This window comes from Pristis pectinata, chromosome 6 (assembly GCF_009764475.1).
Source record: "Pristis pectinata isolate sPriPec2 chromosome 6, sPriPec2.1.pri, whole genome shotgun sequence".
NCBI lineage: Eukaryota > Metazoa > Chordata > Chondrichthyes > Rhinopristiformes > Pristidae > Pristis > Pristis pectinata.
Genome location: NC_067410.1, coordinates 100246426 through 100265064, shown reverse-complemented (window position 1 = coordinate 100265064; position 18639 = coordinate 100246426). Strand labels below are relative to the sequence as shown.

Below are 18639 nucleotides of genomic sequence, written 5' to 3'. Positions count from 1 at the left end.
AGCAGCAACATTCGGGATGGCATCAAGAACCTTGAGTACATGCGTCAGGAGTTCTCAGAAACACTGTCTTTGCAGCAGAAATACTCATTGGGCATTTGTTGCTCCAACTGTGAAAGAGTCTGCAGTTTCTGTGGAAGAGTCTGCAGTTCCAACATTGACAAGTCACCCCAGAACCCATACACCTAAAGTATAAGCAAAGTAACCTCAATCCCAAGTGACATAAGGAAAGAGAAAGAAAAGGAAAAAACTGGAGTGGGAAGGGAAAGATGTATTTGTCAAGGTCCATGTGGAAATCAATGACATTGATAGGACTAAGGAGGTAATTCTGCTGAAGGAGTACAAGGATCTAAAGTACACAATAAAAAGTAGAACCACAAAGGCAATAATCTCTGGATTATTTTTTAAAACAAATTCAAATATGCACAAAAAGGAAAGACCAGAAAGTTGGCTCCGAAATTGGTGTGGAAGAAAATGGGTTTCAAGTTATGGATCACTGGCACAAGTACCAAGGACAGAGGGAGCTGCCCCACTAGCACAGGCTTTGTTGAAATTGAACTGGAACTAATGTCCCAATAAACTCAATAACTAGGGTTGTAAATCAGACATTAAGTAATCTGGATGGGGGCACAAGGAAGGAGAGTTTTTTTTAAACATGGGGAAATACTGAAAATTAAATAGAAAGAACAGGGTGATACTGCAGATAATCATAACCAGATGACATCAGGGAGGGCTAGACCATACAAATACAAGAGTATACCTTCAATCAGAATAACAGCAATGAAAAAAAATGATAAAAATAAAATTGAAAATTCTTTACCTGAAGCATTCATATTGGGACAAACAAATTAATGGTACACATGAAAATAAATGGATACAGTCTAACAGCCTTTACAGGGTCATAACACAAATGTGACCAAGGCGGGGAATTAAACATTGCAGGATATGTAACTTTTAGACAAAAGAGAAAAAGGCAAGGGTGGTCCTGCTAAAAGGATGAGATAAAGGCAGTAGATAGGAAAGGTCTTGGTTCAGAAAGTCAAAAAGCAGAATCAGTTTGACTGAAGCTAAGAAATGACAAGGGATGGAAAATAAAAACTGTGGAAGTTGTCTGTGGAACCTCTAATAGTTGTGATAATATTTGGTACAATACAAACCATAACTTAGAGGCACATGTATCAAAGGTAATGCAGCAAGCATGAGAGACTTTATATATAGACTAGGAAAAACAAATCGGTGGTTACACTGTAGAGGGCAAATTCATGGAGTGTACACAAGATGATTTTCTATATCTACAAACTGAGGAACCAACTAGAGAATAGGCTATTTTAGACCTAGTGTAGTACAACAAGATTAAATACTAGTGATAGTGATAAAATTTTATAATAAGATGAAACGTGATCGAAAATACAAAAAAAAATACAAGGTCCTAGATGGCTACAGCAGATTGGGGAAATACATCAAAAAGCTATCACAGTAGGCAAGCACTGGCTAACATTTAACTTAATAGTTTATAACAAAGATGTCCCTTTAAGGCAAAAAGAGCCAACAAGAAAATTGGTCCACTCATAGCTAACAAGTTAAAGACAATACTGGATCGAAGGAAAATACTTGTAACATTGGCAAAAATTTTCAATGAGAACCAAGAAATTAATAGGAAAGTTAGATACAGAAAGAACTTAGCAAGAAACACAAATAGACAGCGATTAAGAAAAAAGGTCAGAGAAAGTTAATGTGGTTCATTTACTGAGTGAGACAGGAGAAATTTTTTGTTTTGGGGGTGGGGGGAAGAGAAGAAAAAAAGTCAGGAAATGCCAGAGCAATTAATCAAATATTTTGTATTGATCTTTATGGAATACACAGAAAACCTAGAAATATTGCAAAAGGGGTGGTCCAGAAGAGCACGAAGAGCTGAGAGAAATTAGCTGTAAATTAAAAAGATTTTAGGAGACTGTAAGCCAACAAATCCACAGGACACAGGGCCTGCATCACATTATTTCAAAAAAAGAAATAACAGAGATAAGGGTGCAAGAGTAGTCATCTTCCAAAATTCTGTGGATTCCAGAACATTTGTGACAGGAGACAGCAAATATACCCCCACCATTTAGCAGACAAAACAGGAAGTAGAAATAAACAGGTAACTTTCAAGTTGAGGTGCCACAGGGATCAACAATAGGACCCCTGCTGTTCAAAATCTCCATTAATGATATGGACAAGGGGTCATGTGTAATATATTCAAGCTTGCCGACAATACAAACCTGGATGGAGGTGTGAGTTGTGAAGAAGATGCCGAGAGGCTTCTAGAGGATATAGCCAGAGTAAGTGAATGGGACAATGAATTGGCAGATGGAATATGATGTTGGAAAATTTTGAGCCATCAATTTTGGTAAAAAAAAGTCGATTTTTTTTAAGTGTATTTTTTTATTTTAAAAAAATGAGATTGAAAAAGAGATGATATTCAGAGGCACCTGGGTATCCTCTACATAGATCACTGAAAATTCACATGCAGATGTAGCAAATAATTAGGAAGGCAAATATTGCACTCTTTTATTCCAAGAGAATTTAAGTATAATTTAAGTATAGGTAATTATATAGGAAAGTGCACCTGGAATGTGTACAGGTCTGGTCTCTTTATTCAAGGAGGATATCTATGTGATAGAGGGAATACAGCAAAAGTTCATTCAGAGAATTATCCTACAAAAAGAAATTACAAAAACTGGGCATACATCTTCTTGTGGGATATCATTGAAACATACAAAATTCTTACAGAACCTAACAGGTTAGCTGTAGGGATGGCATTTCCCTATGCTGGGATGTTAGGATCACCACCTCAAAGGGTCTGGGCACTCACTGGGATGAAAGAAACAAAAATCTTCTCTAAAAGGGTAGTGAGTCTTGGAATTTGCTGAACAATAGGGCCAAGAAAACTCAGTTACTGAGTATATTCAAGCCAGAGATCAATAAATTTTTAGGTATTGAGAATCAGGAGGTACAGGGTTAGTGGAATAACGTGACACCAAAGTAAAAGATCACCAATGATCTTACTGAACGGCAGAGTGGACAGAAGGGACCAAGTGGCCTACTCTTATTTCCTATGCTGTTGTGTTCTACTTGTATATAACTATCCCCACACTGCAATTTTCTGGAGAATCTGCCTCTCTTAATGAGAGAAGTTGCTGTAGTTTTCTCCTGCCGCTCAAGGAGCATATTTCCTCAGAAAACCATCTGTCATTTACTACGATTTATCAGCCTCACCTCACTATCAACTCACTGCCCGATGTTGTTCAAAATACTCTAAGAAAACCACGTTTCAATTCAATTAAGCAACCTCATTGATATAGTTGTCATATTCTTCTGAGCAACACTGTTAATGAAATATGCATACTCAGAAGTGCCTGTATTGCATTTTACTCCCAAGTTCTCCAGTCCTGGAGAATGGGTCAGACAAGGCGTGACATATTTATTACAGGAAATTTTAACAATATTCTCTAGCCAATTTACTGTGCATTTTCCCCAAAATCACTAATTAAAACACTAACATTAATAATGATGCTATTACTCTGGTGATAATGATAATTAGAGATTGTTTCAAAAATAGAGTCAGAGTTATACAGCACAGAAACAAGCCCTTTGGCCCGTCTCGTCCACGCTGACCTAGCTGCCTACCTGAACTAGTCCCATTTACATGTGTTTGACCCATATCCCTCCAAACCTTTCTTATCCATGTCCAAATGTCCTTTAAACATTTCCACCTCTACCACTTCCTCTGACAGCTCTTTCCACATACCCACCACTCTGTATGGAAAAAGGTTGCCCTTCAGGTCCCCTCTCACATTAAATCTCTAGTTTTAGACTCCCTACCCTGGGAAAAAAAGACTGTGACCAATTTTTCTACGTCCCTCATGATTTTATATTCCTCTATAAGGTCACCCTTCAGCCTCCTATGCTCCAGGGAAAAAAAAGCCTCAGCCTATCCAGCCTCTCCTTATAACTCAAATCCTCCAGTCCCAGTAATAGGACTGTGAATCTTTCCAGCTTATCTGACGCAGAAACTGGCTAGATGGCCCATCTAGTTTATGACAGGGTTTTATGCTCCATTCAAGTCTCCTCCCACCTTTCCTGATCTAAAAAATAATTTCTCAACATTATGTTCTACAAATTTCAGAAAGCACAAAACAACAGCAAGTATATTATTAGTGTAGGACAAATAGTACAAAATACTTTCTTTTAAAGTAAGAATTCTATTTAAAATGATTGTTGAATAACATTTTAGAAGTCAATTAACTGGCAGCAGTTAAAGAAACACATTCTTCAAATTCAACAACTAAGCACTGTTGCATCCCTGGAATGCGGGTACACCATGTATAACTATGCTGTCCAGCTTCAGGCAAAAATATAAATCCCAGCACATTTTAAAAAAAGTTCAGTGGATAGATTTAATCTTCCCAACTCCCTTTTCTGTTTGTACTCTTTTACTATCTTTTATTTGTTTTCAGTGAGGAAATTGTGTGATATAGAAAGAACAACTGTCACACTAATGAACGCTAGCTCAGTTGTTTTGGGAAATGCATGGAAAATATGCCCACCAGCAGCTCTTACATCTGCCTTTCATCCTCCATCTCCACCCCTTCCCTTTCTGCTTCCCTATAACCTTGCTTCCACCTACCTGACTCCTATTACTTTTCCCATTTGTTCCTTCCTTAATATGAATAGCTTTGGCAAGAGTCCAGAATCCTTTCAGTCACAATTCTGTCCCTCTTCCTGGTCGCTATTCAGCTTCCCTAACAAGCTTAGTTCAGTTTGGAACTCAACCCATTTCTCTAAATAATTGAGAAAAAATTATAATGAGCCAAATTATAATGCCACTCTCACTTCGTCTCTCTCTGTGGACTGTTAACAATTAAGATCACCATCTCATAGAAAAGATATTAGAAATGTAATAATTAGAACAGGTAGTAATAATTACAAGTGCCCAGACTATTGATCTGGGGAGTCAAGTTTGAATCCCACTATGGCAGCTGTCAAATTTAAATCCAAATATTTAAGTGCAAATCAGGAATGAAAATCCAATGGTTACATGATGACTAGCTTATCTTAAAAACCTATCTGGCTCACAAAAGTTTGTCAAGGAAAGAAACCTATATGACACACCTGACCTACCAGCATGGTTGACTCTTAACTACCCTCTACTTCAGTGTATTAAGGGATGAAAAATAACTGCCAACTTTGCCAGTGATTCCATAACCCAAGTATAAAAGTTACAATTGCTATGGCAACAAGCCAAGAGTGAAAAACAAGTTTTGATGGCACTTGGCTTTATAATAAGTTATTATGGAAACTAGTTAACACGTCTCTCTCTTTCGTTGTCTACTTGCCAACTTATAACATGTTTTTAGTTGTTTGATCATGGTGCTAATTTTCTATCCCCTGAACAGTCTGCTGCCAAAAAAAAGTACACATTTTACCCCATTCCAAGTTTAGGTTTTCAAATTTATTCTCCAAATCAAATAATTTTGATAACTGAGCAGAAAAAGAAAAAAAAACATAGCTGGAAGAGAACTGTAGTATCTGGAACATCTGGCACAACATGTAGTCTGAGTTAGAAATCTAACCAGCTAACAGCATTTGGACATTTCATAGACATCTTAGGACATAACAAATACAAGGACGAAAGTTCATAAAGTCCCTCACAGCTGCTCAATTGCTCAACTTATGATAAACCCAACATGCCAAACTGGTGAACCTTTGTTACACTCCTCCATTGCAAGTATATCCTTCCTTGGGTCGTAAAACCAAATATGTAAATGTTATTCCCTATGTGATCTCACGGGGGCTCTATATAATTGGAGTAAGACTTCTCATGAACACATCTTTTCCATTCCTAAATGTCTGCTGAACCTGCGTATTAATTTCACGAAATGGAGTACAAGAACATTCAGGGCCTACTGAACACTAACATGTTTCAATCTTTCACCATTTTAAAAACTTCTCAGCCTTTATCTTGTCCTACCAGAGGGGATGCCATGTTCATGCCCTTACCCATTCTACTAGCCTGTCTATATTCCTTTGAAGCCTTTCTGCATCCTCCTCATAGCCCATACTGCCACCTAGCTTTCTATGTTAAAAATATTACCTTGATCCCTTCATCCAAATCATTGACTTAAATTGAACAGCTGGGGCCCTGAACACTTACATCTGCAGTTCTCCATTGGTCACAGCCCCACAAATCAAAAATGAATCATTGATTCCTACTGTTTTTTTATGTATTAAGAGATCATTAATTCACACCAGTGGATTACCCCAAATAATAAGGGCTCTAATTTGGTTCAATAACCTTTTATTAAAACCCTTTGAAAACCAAAATGAACAAAACGTTAACCGGTTTGCCTTCATCTATTTTTAGCAGATGCACTAGTCTCATTTTCCATCTCCACTGACACAGCCTTCAAAACCCTAAAATGCTGATCATCAGGCTCAGAGGATTTTATCACCCTTCAGTCCACTTAATTTCTCCAATAAACTTTTTTCCAAAACTAATGTTAATTTCTTCAGGCTCCTCACTAACTCCAAACTGAGAGTCCTCCACTATTTTGGGAGGCTCTCTATATTTCTTCTGTGAAGACAGACACAAAAGTCTTTATTTTCTCCATTTATGTGCCCTAAATTAATCTATATCACTTACAGCAGTGCGGTCACTAAATTTCACTGACAGAATTACCCAAATATCACTACCTACAGTCTACCTATAAATAGACAGTATTTAACACCTAGCATTAGACCAGGAAAAGGACGACATTTAATTGTGCCACTGCCCTAAGAGATCAGGGACTCACATTGAGCAGGTTGACTCAAATACATGCTCTCAACCCAAATAGAGGACAGAATTGAAACAGATAAATGTAGTGGCAAACCAGTCCATGTGGTCAAAGTTATCACCACCATCCCATTAATCACGCACTTAAAGACAAAGCTATTACAAACTTTGGAAAATAGCTATCTACCATAACAGGGACTCAATTTATGTAACAGACTGCCTATCCAGTTATAATATGCATTACAAGGATATTTCACCATATCATGTCACCTCAGTGATAAATCTCTCTTAAACATATAGATATTCATGGTGTTCAGCAATGCTTCATTATTGTCACTTATACCTTGGTACAGTGAAAAGTGTGTCTTGTATACTGTTTATACAGATCAATTCATTACACAGTGCATTGAGGTAGTGCAAGGGAAGACAGTACAGAATAAAGTGTCATAGCTACAGAGAAAGTGCATTGCAGGTAAACAATAAGGTGCAAAGTCATAACGAGGTAGATTGGGAGTCCATTTTATCGAACTAGGAACCATTCAATAGTCTTGTAACAGTGGGATAGAAGCTGTCCTTTAGCCTGGTGGTGTTTTCAGGCTTTTGTATCTTCTGCTCAATGGGAGAGGGGAGAAGAGAATATTCAGGGTGGGCGGGGTCTTTGATTATGCTGGCTGCTTTACCAAGCCAGTGAACATTATAGTCCATGGAAGGGAGGCAGGTTTCCATGATGTGCTGAGTTGTGCCCACTACAATTTCCAGACAAGTCTGTATGCAACCACTTAAATCCACTAATTATTTGTGTACTCAAAGTTCAAGTAGTTTTGGTTGTGACTTTGGATTAGTAATTGTTTATTGATTTCAAGGTTTGTGATCCAGACTTATTTGATGATTTAGCAAAGGATCAATTTATTCACCCAATAGCTTGTGGGTAATGTAACTGCAGGTTAGGAAGGCGAACAGAACAGATTGTACCAGAAAAGGTTGAACTTTTACTTTAGTACAAAGGCAACACAGAGAAATGTTGTCCACCTCCCATGTTGTATTGACCCCAAATCAGAAAGCCCAGTTCATAAAGGCCCCACACAGATATTACACCTTCTGGTATCTTTTCCACATTTCCATATAGAAGCTGTTGAACCACACTCAAGCAACTTGCACAAGCTTAAGATTGTAGTAAACAAAATAATGTTTTGCTCTACACTATGGCTATCAGCCAATAAGTTCACATTAATTTGATCTGCTCAGGAAGTGATTTGTCAGTATTGAAAATCCATGCACAAAACAATTCACCACCTGCAAAATTTCACTGTTAGAACATAAGAGCAGAGAATGACTGCTTATTCGGCTCTGCAGGACACTTAACTAACATCTCTAAGATGTAAAATTAAGATGCCTCTCAAGTTTCATGCCAAGTATGGTGTCTCAAACTAAAACAAATATTTAATTGAAGTATTCAATGGAACATTAAATATTGTTTCCTCACAACATGTAGAAATGCTTTAAGTCACACAAAAGTAACCAGTTGACTTGGAACCTCATTTCAAGTTAAGAGGTCAATATTTAGCAACCCAAGTACAGGAATTACAAAGCCAGTTAACAAATACTTAAATGGTTAATCAAATATTGGCCCATACATCAAGAGGACTAGAATACAGAAGACTTCATTCAACCACAGTGGATTACCAAATTCAGTTCGGGCCTGAACAAGCACAACTCAGGCTAATACAGATAAGTTATGATGGCATTACATATTATAGATTGACAGTCCTTTAGATGTATAAAATTAAGGAGTGATCCAACTGAAGCTTTTAGATTATTAAAAAGATTGAAATCATAGATAAATGGACAAGAAGCTATCGTGTGTGGTGGTGGTGGTGGAAGGGAGCAGCAGGAGGAAAAGTGAGGCTGCTCCAGGGTGTTATTCGAAAGACACTAGAAGGTACTGGAAATGTGGAATACTATCTCCCAAGAAGCTATTGTAACTAGGTAAATTTAATTTTTTTAAAACTAACACAGATGGACATATTAGGCACATATATTAAGAGTTATAGAACACCAGTGATCTAACCAAATGCTGGAAACAAATTGTAGAGGAGCAGTAACATACCATCCTGCCTCTTGAATCTAGCTACAAATCATTCCAGAACAAAAAAAAATTATCAATATATTAGACTCTAATTCTTAGTAACTGCACTAAAATGCCAACCCTTTTGAACCCATTATTCACTCTGCTGCTACAAATACCAAAAGAAAAAGACTTCTTGCATTCCAGGTTGTTTTCAATACAGTTGAAAAGAATCTTGCACAGCCCTTCCTTTAGGAACAAAAAATAGCTCCAACCACAAAGAAACATCCTACTTGGTCTTTAATCTGTCTGAATAATGCAACAGAATTAATTTTTTTTGCACCTTCTTGATTATTCAATTGAAACAGTGAATCTCCATTGCAAATTATAAACAATTGTGTCATTTACACTTTGAAATGGAGCTCAATTTTTTCCCTTAGAGTTTGCATATTAAAAAAACTGCATCCTTGTTAGCAAACTGGGTGTTTGCTGAGACATTTTAACTTCAAACACACTTCAGATAAATTTTGAAGAATATATTAATGGATTTAATTGTCATCAAAATCCAACACCAGTATTTGTATTAACTGGTGCGAAGCAGCTTTACCTTTACAGCTATTCTTGCACCAAGAATTCCTTTGAAACAACTTGTATTTCTGAACCATTTAACATAAATTCATTAACAATTCAAAAATGTTTCAGTTATCTGGAATACCATGTTTCAAATGAATCATTAAATGACTGACTATTCACAAGGCTGTAGAAGATCTCATGACCCTCGAAAAGGAGTGACTTCTCTTTATAATGGGCAAAAACTTATTCCTGCTTGAGGTCTCCTATACTGTAGTACTGAAGTCCAACATAAACTTGAAGAAGAGTACTTCATCTTCCATCTGGGCATGTTGCAGCTTGAAATCAAGTCCTACAACCCCAGATAATATGCCTTCTGTCTATATCAGAACTGACCAATCTGTGATTTGTCTTTGTTTTTCTCTCCATTATCACCTGCTCTCCATGAGCTGCTGAGCACATCCTACAGCTCTGCAATTTGCAACTTTTATGTTCTTTTGTTCGTTTTCTCTCTCTCTCTAACTGCCCCTATTGACTCATTGACTGGATGATCTCATTTACAGTTTACCCTCTCTGCAACTTACACTAACTTTATTTTTTTATTTCTGACAGAAAGGGTCTTTAACCAGAAACATCTTTCTACAGATGTTGCTTGATCTGGGTCAGTACTGAGATAACATTTCTGCTTCTACTTCAGATTTCCAGTATTGGCAGTTTTTTTAAATTTTCAAAACAGCAGCATCCTTGGATTTCAATATGAATAAGTTAGGCATATGAAATTAGTGCAACGACTAAGATAATACTGGAAGTGCAATTTTCAAAAGCTGGTTTTCAACGTCATTCAAAGACCAAAAGAAAACAATCACAGTTAAGTCAGGATCACCCTGGAAACAGTTCACAATTTTTCTGTGGCAATTTTGCCACAGTAAAATCTAAGTCTACAAAAACCCTTTGATTTGCATTAATAGTAATTGATCTCCAAGTCCTTCAGCATAAAAAGCTTGGACTTCACCTGATCAATTTTACTAATGCAAATTACTTCACCCCTTATTCCAGTAACAAGGTGCACCTTCAAAATAGTGTTCTTCATGCAATACCGAGGACATTAGCAAACAAAGTGCTATTCAATCATTTTATTTGCTGCATTGTAAAGTTCTGGATTGCTTATGAATTATTCACGTCAATGGCCAAGATAATTCCCATGAAGTCTTATACATTTGAATTTAATAGACAGCTATAAATGTAAAAACAATTTTGTAATTTATATAGACAAAACACTAAAATGTTTAAACTATATTACCTTCAAATACCAAAAAGTATCGCAAAATTTATAAGCAATTTTCATCCATTTCTTCTGACAGCTGTCCTGACAAGATATCCCTTCAAATGCTGAAATTAACAAAAAGTTTGCTAACTAGTCTCATGCTCAAGATGACAAACAGATGTATTCAATTCACCATGTTTTCCAAGCCAAAGATGTGTATGCCTTGAGTATAGACAGATCTTAACTGAGTACTCTTACACGGATCAAGATTCAGACAGATGCAGATAAACTGGGGATGTACAAACGGTGATGTTCAAACCTCTAGCTTTTAGCAGGACAAGATGAACAATCATAGCTGAGGAAAGACTTCAGATCAGTCTATTCTCCTTGGAGGGAAGGCTCAAAGTGCTATCAGTTTTTTTTTAAGAAAAGTTTTTTATGAACAATTTTGTCATAAGTTTGTCCTCAAGTCATTGAATTTAGATTTGTCATAAAGAAATCCAGGACAGGAGTTAGAAGTTCCTTAATACAGAGATAAGACTATGTAAATAACAGTGTATACTTTCAAAGGAAACAGGATCATTCAATTAGCTTTGGGAGCTGTTCATGGTAATGAGACTAGGAGTGGGTGTTTCCAACAGAGAAGTGAGAGTCAGGGTAGATAAATTAATCTTGCACCATCCAGCACAGCAGAGGAAGAGGGAAAAATCATTTTACATAGTGCCTTTCACATCCCTTCCAGAAAGGCCCAAAATAAAATTTTAGATGCAAGGACTCTTATAACCAAGGTATAGGCGGCCTCTGGCCAAGTGCTGGAAAATGGGGTTAGTGTAGATAATGGCCAACACAGACAGTGGCCAGAAGGAGCATGTTAAGATATCTTTATTAGTCACATTGAAACTCACAATGAAATGCATCTTTTGCGTAGAGTGTTCTGGGGGCAGTCCACAAGTGTCACCATGCTTCTGGCGCCAAAGTAGCATGCTTTTGGATGCTACTTATGGATCTTTAAGCAGAAGGATCTGTTTTATGAAGTAGGACTGCATGTCAAATGTTATTTCCGAATGCTAGGGAATTGAATACAAACGTAGGGAGGCTGTGCTTCAGTTAGTTGCAGTGAGACCACGTCTAGAATACTGTGAACAGTCTTAATCTCCTTAGATAAGGAAGGATTGTCAATGCCTTGGAAGCATTTCAAGGAGGGCTTACTGGACTGAAACCTGGGGTGAGGGGGGATGGGGCGATGGTGGATGGATGGGGTTCTCTTAAAAGGAAAGATTCAACAGTCTAGGCTTGTATCTGCCAGGGTTTAGAAAAGTGAAAGGAGACTTGATTGAAACACAAGATCCTGAAGCGTCTTGAGTGGATAACTGCGGAGAAGAAGTTTCTTCGTGGGAAAATGTAGAAGGGTAATAACAACAACATTTAAAAGACATTTGGACAAGTACATAGATAGAAAGGGTTTAGAGAGATATGGGCCAAACACGGGCAAATGGGACTTGCTTGGTGGGCACAATGGTCATGATGGATAAGCTGGGCCGAAGGGCCTGTTTCCATGCTGTATTACTCTATAACAAGAAAATGTTACACTTCAACAAAATCAGAAAGTACTCAGCAGGTCAGGCCACATCTATGGGAAGAGAAACAGTCAACGTTTCAAGTCAGAAAACAATTTTCACAAACATTACAGCTAAGTTATCCACAGTAAGCTTCCAAAGGCATGGCCAGTGATGGCCAGTAAGTGATGTTTATATATTGACCAGGCTCTTTACAATAATTCCACAGCTTTTCAAAGTAGTGCCAAGATTCTCAACAATCCCTCTGTACATCATTGAATGTCAGCTTAGATTAGCTTTGAGTGGCACTTGAAATAGATATTAGTCACCTTAGCCTGCTTAATGTATATTCTAGTTTATTATCAATAAAAAATTCCAATGAACAAAGTGTCTTACGAAAGTTTCAGTCCAGATAAACACTGCCTGATTTTGGCAAAGCACCTCATGCGGAAATCCCAGTAGCTGCTGCACATCACCTTCATTTCCAATTGCATCTCCAACATGCTACCTTCAATTTCTCAGGAGTAATCAGAAAGTAGGCACGTTACTGATGAGATTGGAAATTAAAGTGATGGACTGCACTACTGGAATTTGCATCTGAAAAAAAAACAGGTGGATGATAAATCTCAAAACATATCCAATGCTTGCAGCAGTAAGCTAATGAATAAATGAAACATTTTTCACCTGGGGATGCAAATTGAATAGTGATCCAAAAAAAGGCCAAAATATCAAAACAAGATTTTTTCCCAATGCACTATAGATAAATTTGCATATATAAGGGACAAATTAGCCTGTCACCAGCCAACAGAACCATGGACATTGTACCTGTACAACTCATGGTGAAATAATAATTGGAGCGTCACCATCTTTGGAAAGTTAAATTAAGCAACTATAAATTCATTAGCTGCAAAACATTTTGAAATATTCTGAGGCCAGAGAAGCAATATATAAAATTCTGCACACTCTCTGTCTCCAGATGACATTCAGTTTAAAATAAATCCAAGTGCCAAGCTGATTTTCATATGCACCAAAGCACCATTAATGACATATTTTTGAAGGCAAAGTGTGCCAGTAAAAACCCTTACTCCAAGTGCTGCATAGGCCAAAAACAAACTTCTCCTCTGATGCTGCTTCAACAAAGCATTACAAACTTGACTTCAGAAAATTGTTCTCTATTGCATAAGTGCAATAGTATGAAAGTTGAAATTTTAAGACTGCTTGTCTAGTTACAGATATCAAATAAAGTGCATTTGCCCAGGATCAGAGAATTCAAGAGGAACTGAAAACATCAATGAAGGTTGAGAGCCTCAGCGACTCAGAAGCCACCAACTATTATTCTATGGGAAGGCAAGAAATTTAACTGAATCACACAGCATCTAAAAAGAGAAAATAAGATGCATTCGGGAAATATTGGCAATAATCAAATAGTTCCTAATCTATCCAATGAACAGCTTAACTTTCTCACCAATTTGTATCAGTGTCAAATGTAACTCTGTTGCAAATTGCCAAACATACCAAATAAGGCTAAATTATTGGAATATAACAATTGAGATGATAACATCTATTACTTAATTTGTCAGTGAACCATATCTAATTATGTTGGGCACAGTTGGCAAACCAGGCACAAAAACTGCAGTTTGAGAACCATTTTTCTTCCCCAACAATTCTAAAATTTCTATTAAACCTAATCTGTATAATGGCAAACATATAATCCACTCCAAATCAGACCAGTGCAATCAGTCATCCTTTAGAAATTTGCTTTCTAAATATTATATTGAGGTGCAATTTTGGACAGCTTGGTTAAAACAACAGTCATATCTGCTCTCTAGGTATTTTTCCAGCACATGATTTTAATTGTTCCACCACTGGTGGTTTTGTCTTCATGTGCTTGGCAACAAGCTCTGGAATTCCTTTGTTAAATCTCTGCCACTCTGTCTCTCCTTCCTCATACAAGCTAATAGTTACCAACTCCAAATATCTGGTTACACAAGAGACTGTAGATGCTTAAATCTAGAGCAACAAACAATCTGCTTGAAGAACTCAGCGAGTCGAACAGCATCTGTAGGAGGAAAGGAATGGTTGATGTTTTGGATTGAAATGTCAACCATTCCTTCCCCACCCCACAAATGCTGCTCAATTTGCTGAGTTCCTCCAGAAAATTGTTTGTTGCTCCAATATCTGGTTACATGCTTGGTGTCAAATTTGATTATGAATACACCCGTGAAGTACTTTTGGATAGTTTACTATGTTACAGTTACTACAAATGTTATTGTAAATGTAAATCAAATTACCTAAAACATTTTTAATGAAAAACTAGATCAGGTCAAAACTTGTAAATAGTAAGATGACTTCTAAAACCAAATACTAAAACCATTTTCCATTTACTTGATATACATAGTCGGTTTCTTAGCAATATAAAAGAATTGTATCAAAAAGCTTTTAAAACATGCCTATTAAAAACTCTTGAACCTCAAAAATTATGAGCTTCAGGAACAGTCATCAAAATCTTCAGACATTTTGTGATTGGAAAATTTTGAATATATCACTCTAGAACAAAACTCCAGTCCCCAGTGTGGGGAATTATGTTTAGGTTTGATACGGCAAACCAAGTACTGGCTGGACAGCAAGTTGTTCGGAAACATTAAGGGTTAAGGACTGATTTGAAGTAACGCTCAAGCGCTGCTAAGGAACGCATGCTACTGACAGGTTCAGGTACCCAGACTGGATTTGACTGAAGATTTTGGCATAAAGCACTTAATCTACACTGGGTGACATTCACCAAGTACCATGGCGATGACTTTTACTTCAGTGCATTTGCATAGAAACCTAGCAAAAATTAGACCCTTTATAACTGATATAAAACAGAAACTTGGAATGCTACTTACTTTTGTCTCAAAACTAAATGGTACACTCTGAGGGATTGCAAGTAGGAGTTAACAGTTTAAGAATTTGCAATAACAGTCTGAAGGATTAAAACCCAGATTTAAAACAAAATTATTTTATTTATAAATAATGACTTTAAAAACTGATGCAATATATAAAGCTAATACATGCACCAAAAATTGGTATTCATCAAGAGTTGAATACTCCTTTTGATGAATACCAGTGCTCCTTACCATTCATACCTTACTTTTTTAAAACTATATAGTTTTACCTAATGTGATAAGTTAATAAATCGTAAAAAAAACTTCGTGTTTATCAGCAGAAAAAAAATGGAAATTAACAAAAGGACAATTGTTTACATCTCTACAAGTTTTACACTTCACGATGTGAATTTGTTAATTATTTTCTTAGAACGCAAAATATGGAAAAGTTTAATTGCCGCAGCAGCAAAAAGTGGTCACAATATGCGCTCAAATATTTAGTATATTAATTTCCACACAATTTCCTCCAACGGAAAGAATCCTTTTCCGAACAGAAATGATAATTCAAACTTGTTTTGTGTAATTGACGATTGATAGCAACGTCTCCAGAATTGGTGACATCCTATCTGTTGTTTCCCGGTGACACTGTAACCCGAGCAAACATCATTTACTATAAATGTAAATCCATTTTGGTCAGCATTGAACAATTTCTTCAGCTGTAGTTTAGAACATTGAGACTTTTATCACCTATTTACTACCCAATAAGGAAAAAAATGGTGCAATTATGTTTTACTGCGATCCAAAGCAAACTGAACAAACCCGCATTTAAATTTTAAATCAGCTCAGTTGCAAGGACAAAAGAGCCCGATCTGCAAAGCAATCGACGCATGTTGAGAACTACACATTAGTAATTACATCCCCTAAAAAGCCGAATGTACAACCAGCAGTTTGCACCGAATCTGTTCGACCTACGAAACATAATAAATAATCCGAGTTTTCCTGTAATTCCGTCAACACAGAACACAATTCACTCACCGGATCAAAATTAGCTCCTGTGATTAAAAAGTAAAACCATTTCCAGCATTAAAATAAGGCGGGCATGGCAAGCGAAGAGCTTCTGTAAATGTTTAAAGTTTCATTCCTCGGTCCCAGGGCTTCATCTCTTGAAGAAGGAAGGCGGAAAAACAGAGAGGGGAGGAGGAGAAGGAGGAGGAGGGGGAAGAGGGAGAAAAATGTACGACTCAGAGTTTGGATGGTGCGCCCTCTCTAGCATTGAGAGAGCACGGAAGCCCTCGGTCCCTCTCACTTCTCAACATCGATGGTGTTGCTGCTGTTGAAGTCGGCGTGGCTTTGACGAGCTCCAGCCACTCACCCCGGCAGGCAGCTGCCCTCGCCTCTTATCAGTGGCATCTTTTAGAGGGAGAAGGGAGGGATTTCCACCCCCAATGCTTTTGACTAGAAGGGAAGAAACCCACAGCAACAAACTTTATCGCTCAACCATATTTAAAGCAAAATAGATTAAAACTCTTGCTACTTTCTCTCCCCAATCACTTGCCCTAAAACAGCGTAATTGGTCAAGGAACCACCCGCCGCACAAGCCATTTCGGGTGTTATGTCTCTGATACGCGAACTTTCTGCTTCAGCAGCGGCTGTCCTTTTTCTTTATTATTATTTCGTTTCTTTTAAACTCCCTTCGATGTCCCCTGAATTGTTTTTATATGCTCCTCTCTCGGTTTTTCTGTCTCTCGCTGCTCCGATAAGGCAATCACGCCTGGCCCGAACGAGGGAGAAAGGAGAAGGGGGATCTTTAAGTTCAAAAACAGGATTTCTTTATATAAAAAAAAACAAACTCTTTCTTCGTGGTTCTTCCCCGTCACCTCAGCCACAGAACCGCCGGGCAGGCAGGCAACAGCCCAACGCGAAGGCGGACAGGCGGGCGCTCGCACGCAGCCGCTTCTCAACGGAAAGCCAGCCTCCGCGCGCCACCCCGCCAGCCGGTTGGCCAGCCGCGCGCCACTCACCCCCCTCCTCCATTCGCCAGCCCCCGCGTCAATCACCTCACGCAGCGGCCTATTGCCCCGCCTCCCTTTTTTTCTCTCTTCCACCACCAACCCCCCCCCTTTCCGTTCATGCCGCCGTCCGCGGAGCTGCGGACCGACTTCCGGTTGTATTTTCGCCATCCTTTGCAGAACTCCTATGATATTAGCAAATTTTTATCTTTGCGTTTGTTTCCAGTGGCCCGCTGACGTGTTTTGCAAAAAAAAAAATAAACAATTAATTCAGAGGAGGAGGAGGGGAGGTTAATTCCACGGGAAGATTTTGCAATGTTCCCTGCACGTGGTATGAAGCTCCAGTTTTATTTCAGTTTTTTGTTTATAAATTTTAATCCATATGGTGATGGGGGGGATCTTGATTAAAGCTGTTGCCGAGGTGCATTTGTAAATACTGTGTCCCGCTTCTGTTCCGCGGGCATCCCAGGTTGAGGCAATAGGAGGCGGCGCATGAACAGGAAGCGGCGCCCGAATGGGAAACGGCGAGGGCTCCCGGCACTGAGGTATTTACCGACACTCACCCCACAAAAGGAGCGGTTAACCCGGCTAAGTAACCCGTCCCTCTCAGCCTCGGGTAGCGCCGGCTCACCCGTGGCAAGTGGGAGGCTACAAGGGCGCTTGGTGACCGCCTGTCTTGGGCCGGCTGGGCGATTTGAACCAAGCTTTATTGGTGTGGCTGTTTATTTGAATTAAGGCCCGTAGCTTGTAGTTGTTAGGGCGGGGAAACGAGCATCCTTGGCAGTTATTAGCTGTGAAATTTACTGTGCAGTTAAAAGGTTGAAATCCAAATGTTGGCTGGCAGCAGTGATTTTTTTCTCTCTCTGAAGTTAACGCACAGGAAATCGGGCAGCATCTGTGAGAAGTAGTTAACGGAAGTAGAGAAGGGAGAAAACGCGTTGGAATCAAGTTTCAGAGGTGGTGGACAGGGCAAAGGGAATCTCTTGATGAGCTGGGGCTAAGGTTGCCATGATGATGAGCTGTTGCTGGAACTGTGTCATAGATTATTAATGAGTTCCGTGGGAGAGAAAACAAAAGGAGATGTAAAAATAGTGGAAATGCAGGTCTGAGCTGCAGGAAACACCCAGCAGATGAGGCACAGTAGCGAGAGAGAAAAACCTGTTAATATTTACAGCTGTCCTATAGCAGGACCGACCAGTTCTAACACAAACAGAGCAAGTAAGTTGCCTGAAATTGTTGAATTTGGTGTTGAGTTCGGAAGGTCACGACGTGCCCAGATGTAAGATGAGATGCTGACCCTCAAGCTTGTGTTGGGCCTTGCTGGAACCAAACAGGAAGCTGTAGACAGATGGGTCAAGATAGATTGGATGAAGAATTAAAGTGACAGGCAACTGGAAGCTGAGAGATGCCCTGCAGAATGCACAAAGATGTTCTGTAAAGTGGTTACCCAGTCTGCATTTTGGTTTCTTCAATGTAGAGGTGACTGCATTGTGACCTGCA

General features: G+C 38.6%; 1 protein-coding gene across 1 annotated transcript in view; it reads right to left on the bottom strand.

The window, feature by feature from the left end:
* Window positions 1–17068, bottom strand: part of dipk2ab (divergent protein kinase domain 2Ab) — a 154409-nt gene extending 137341 nt beyond the window's left edge. Inside the window, exon 1 of the mRNA XM_052017906.1 lies at window positions 16166–17068. The gene's annotated coding sequence lies outside the window, so the exon portion shown is untranslated. The remainder of the gene's footprint in view (window positions 1–16165) is intronic.
* Window positions 17069–18639: the final 1571 nt, after the last annotated feature.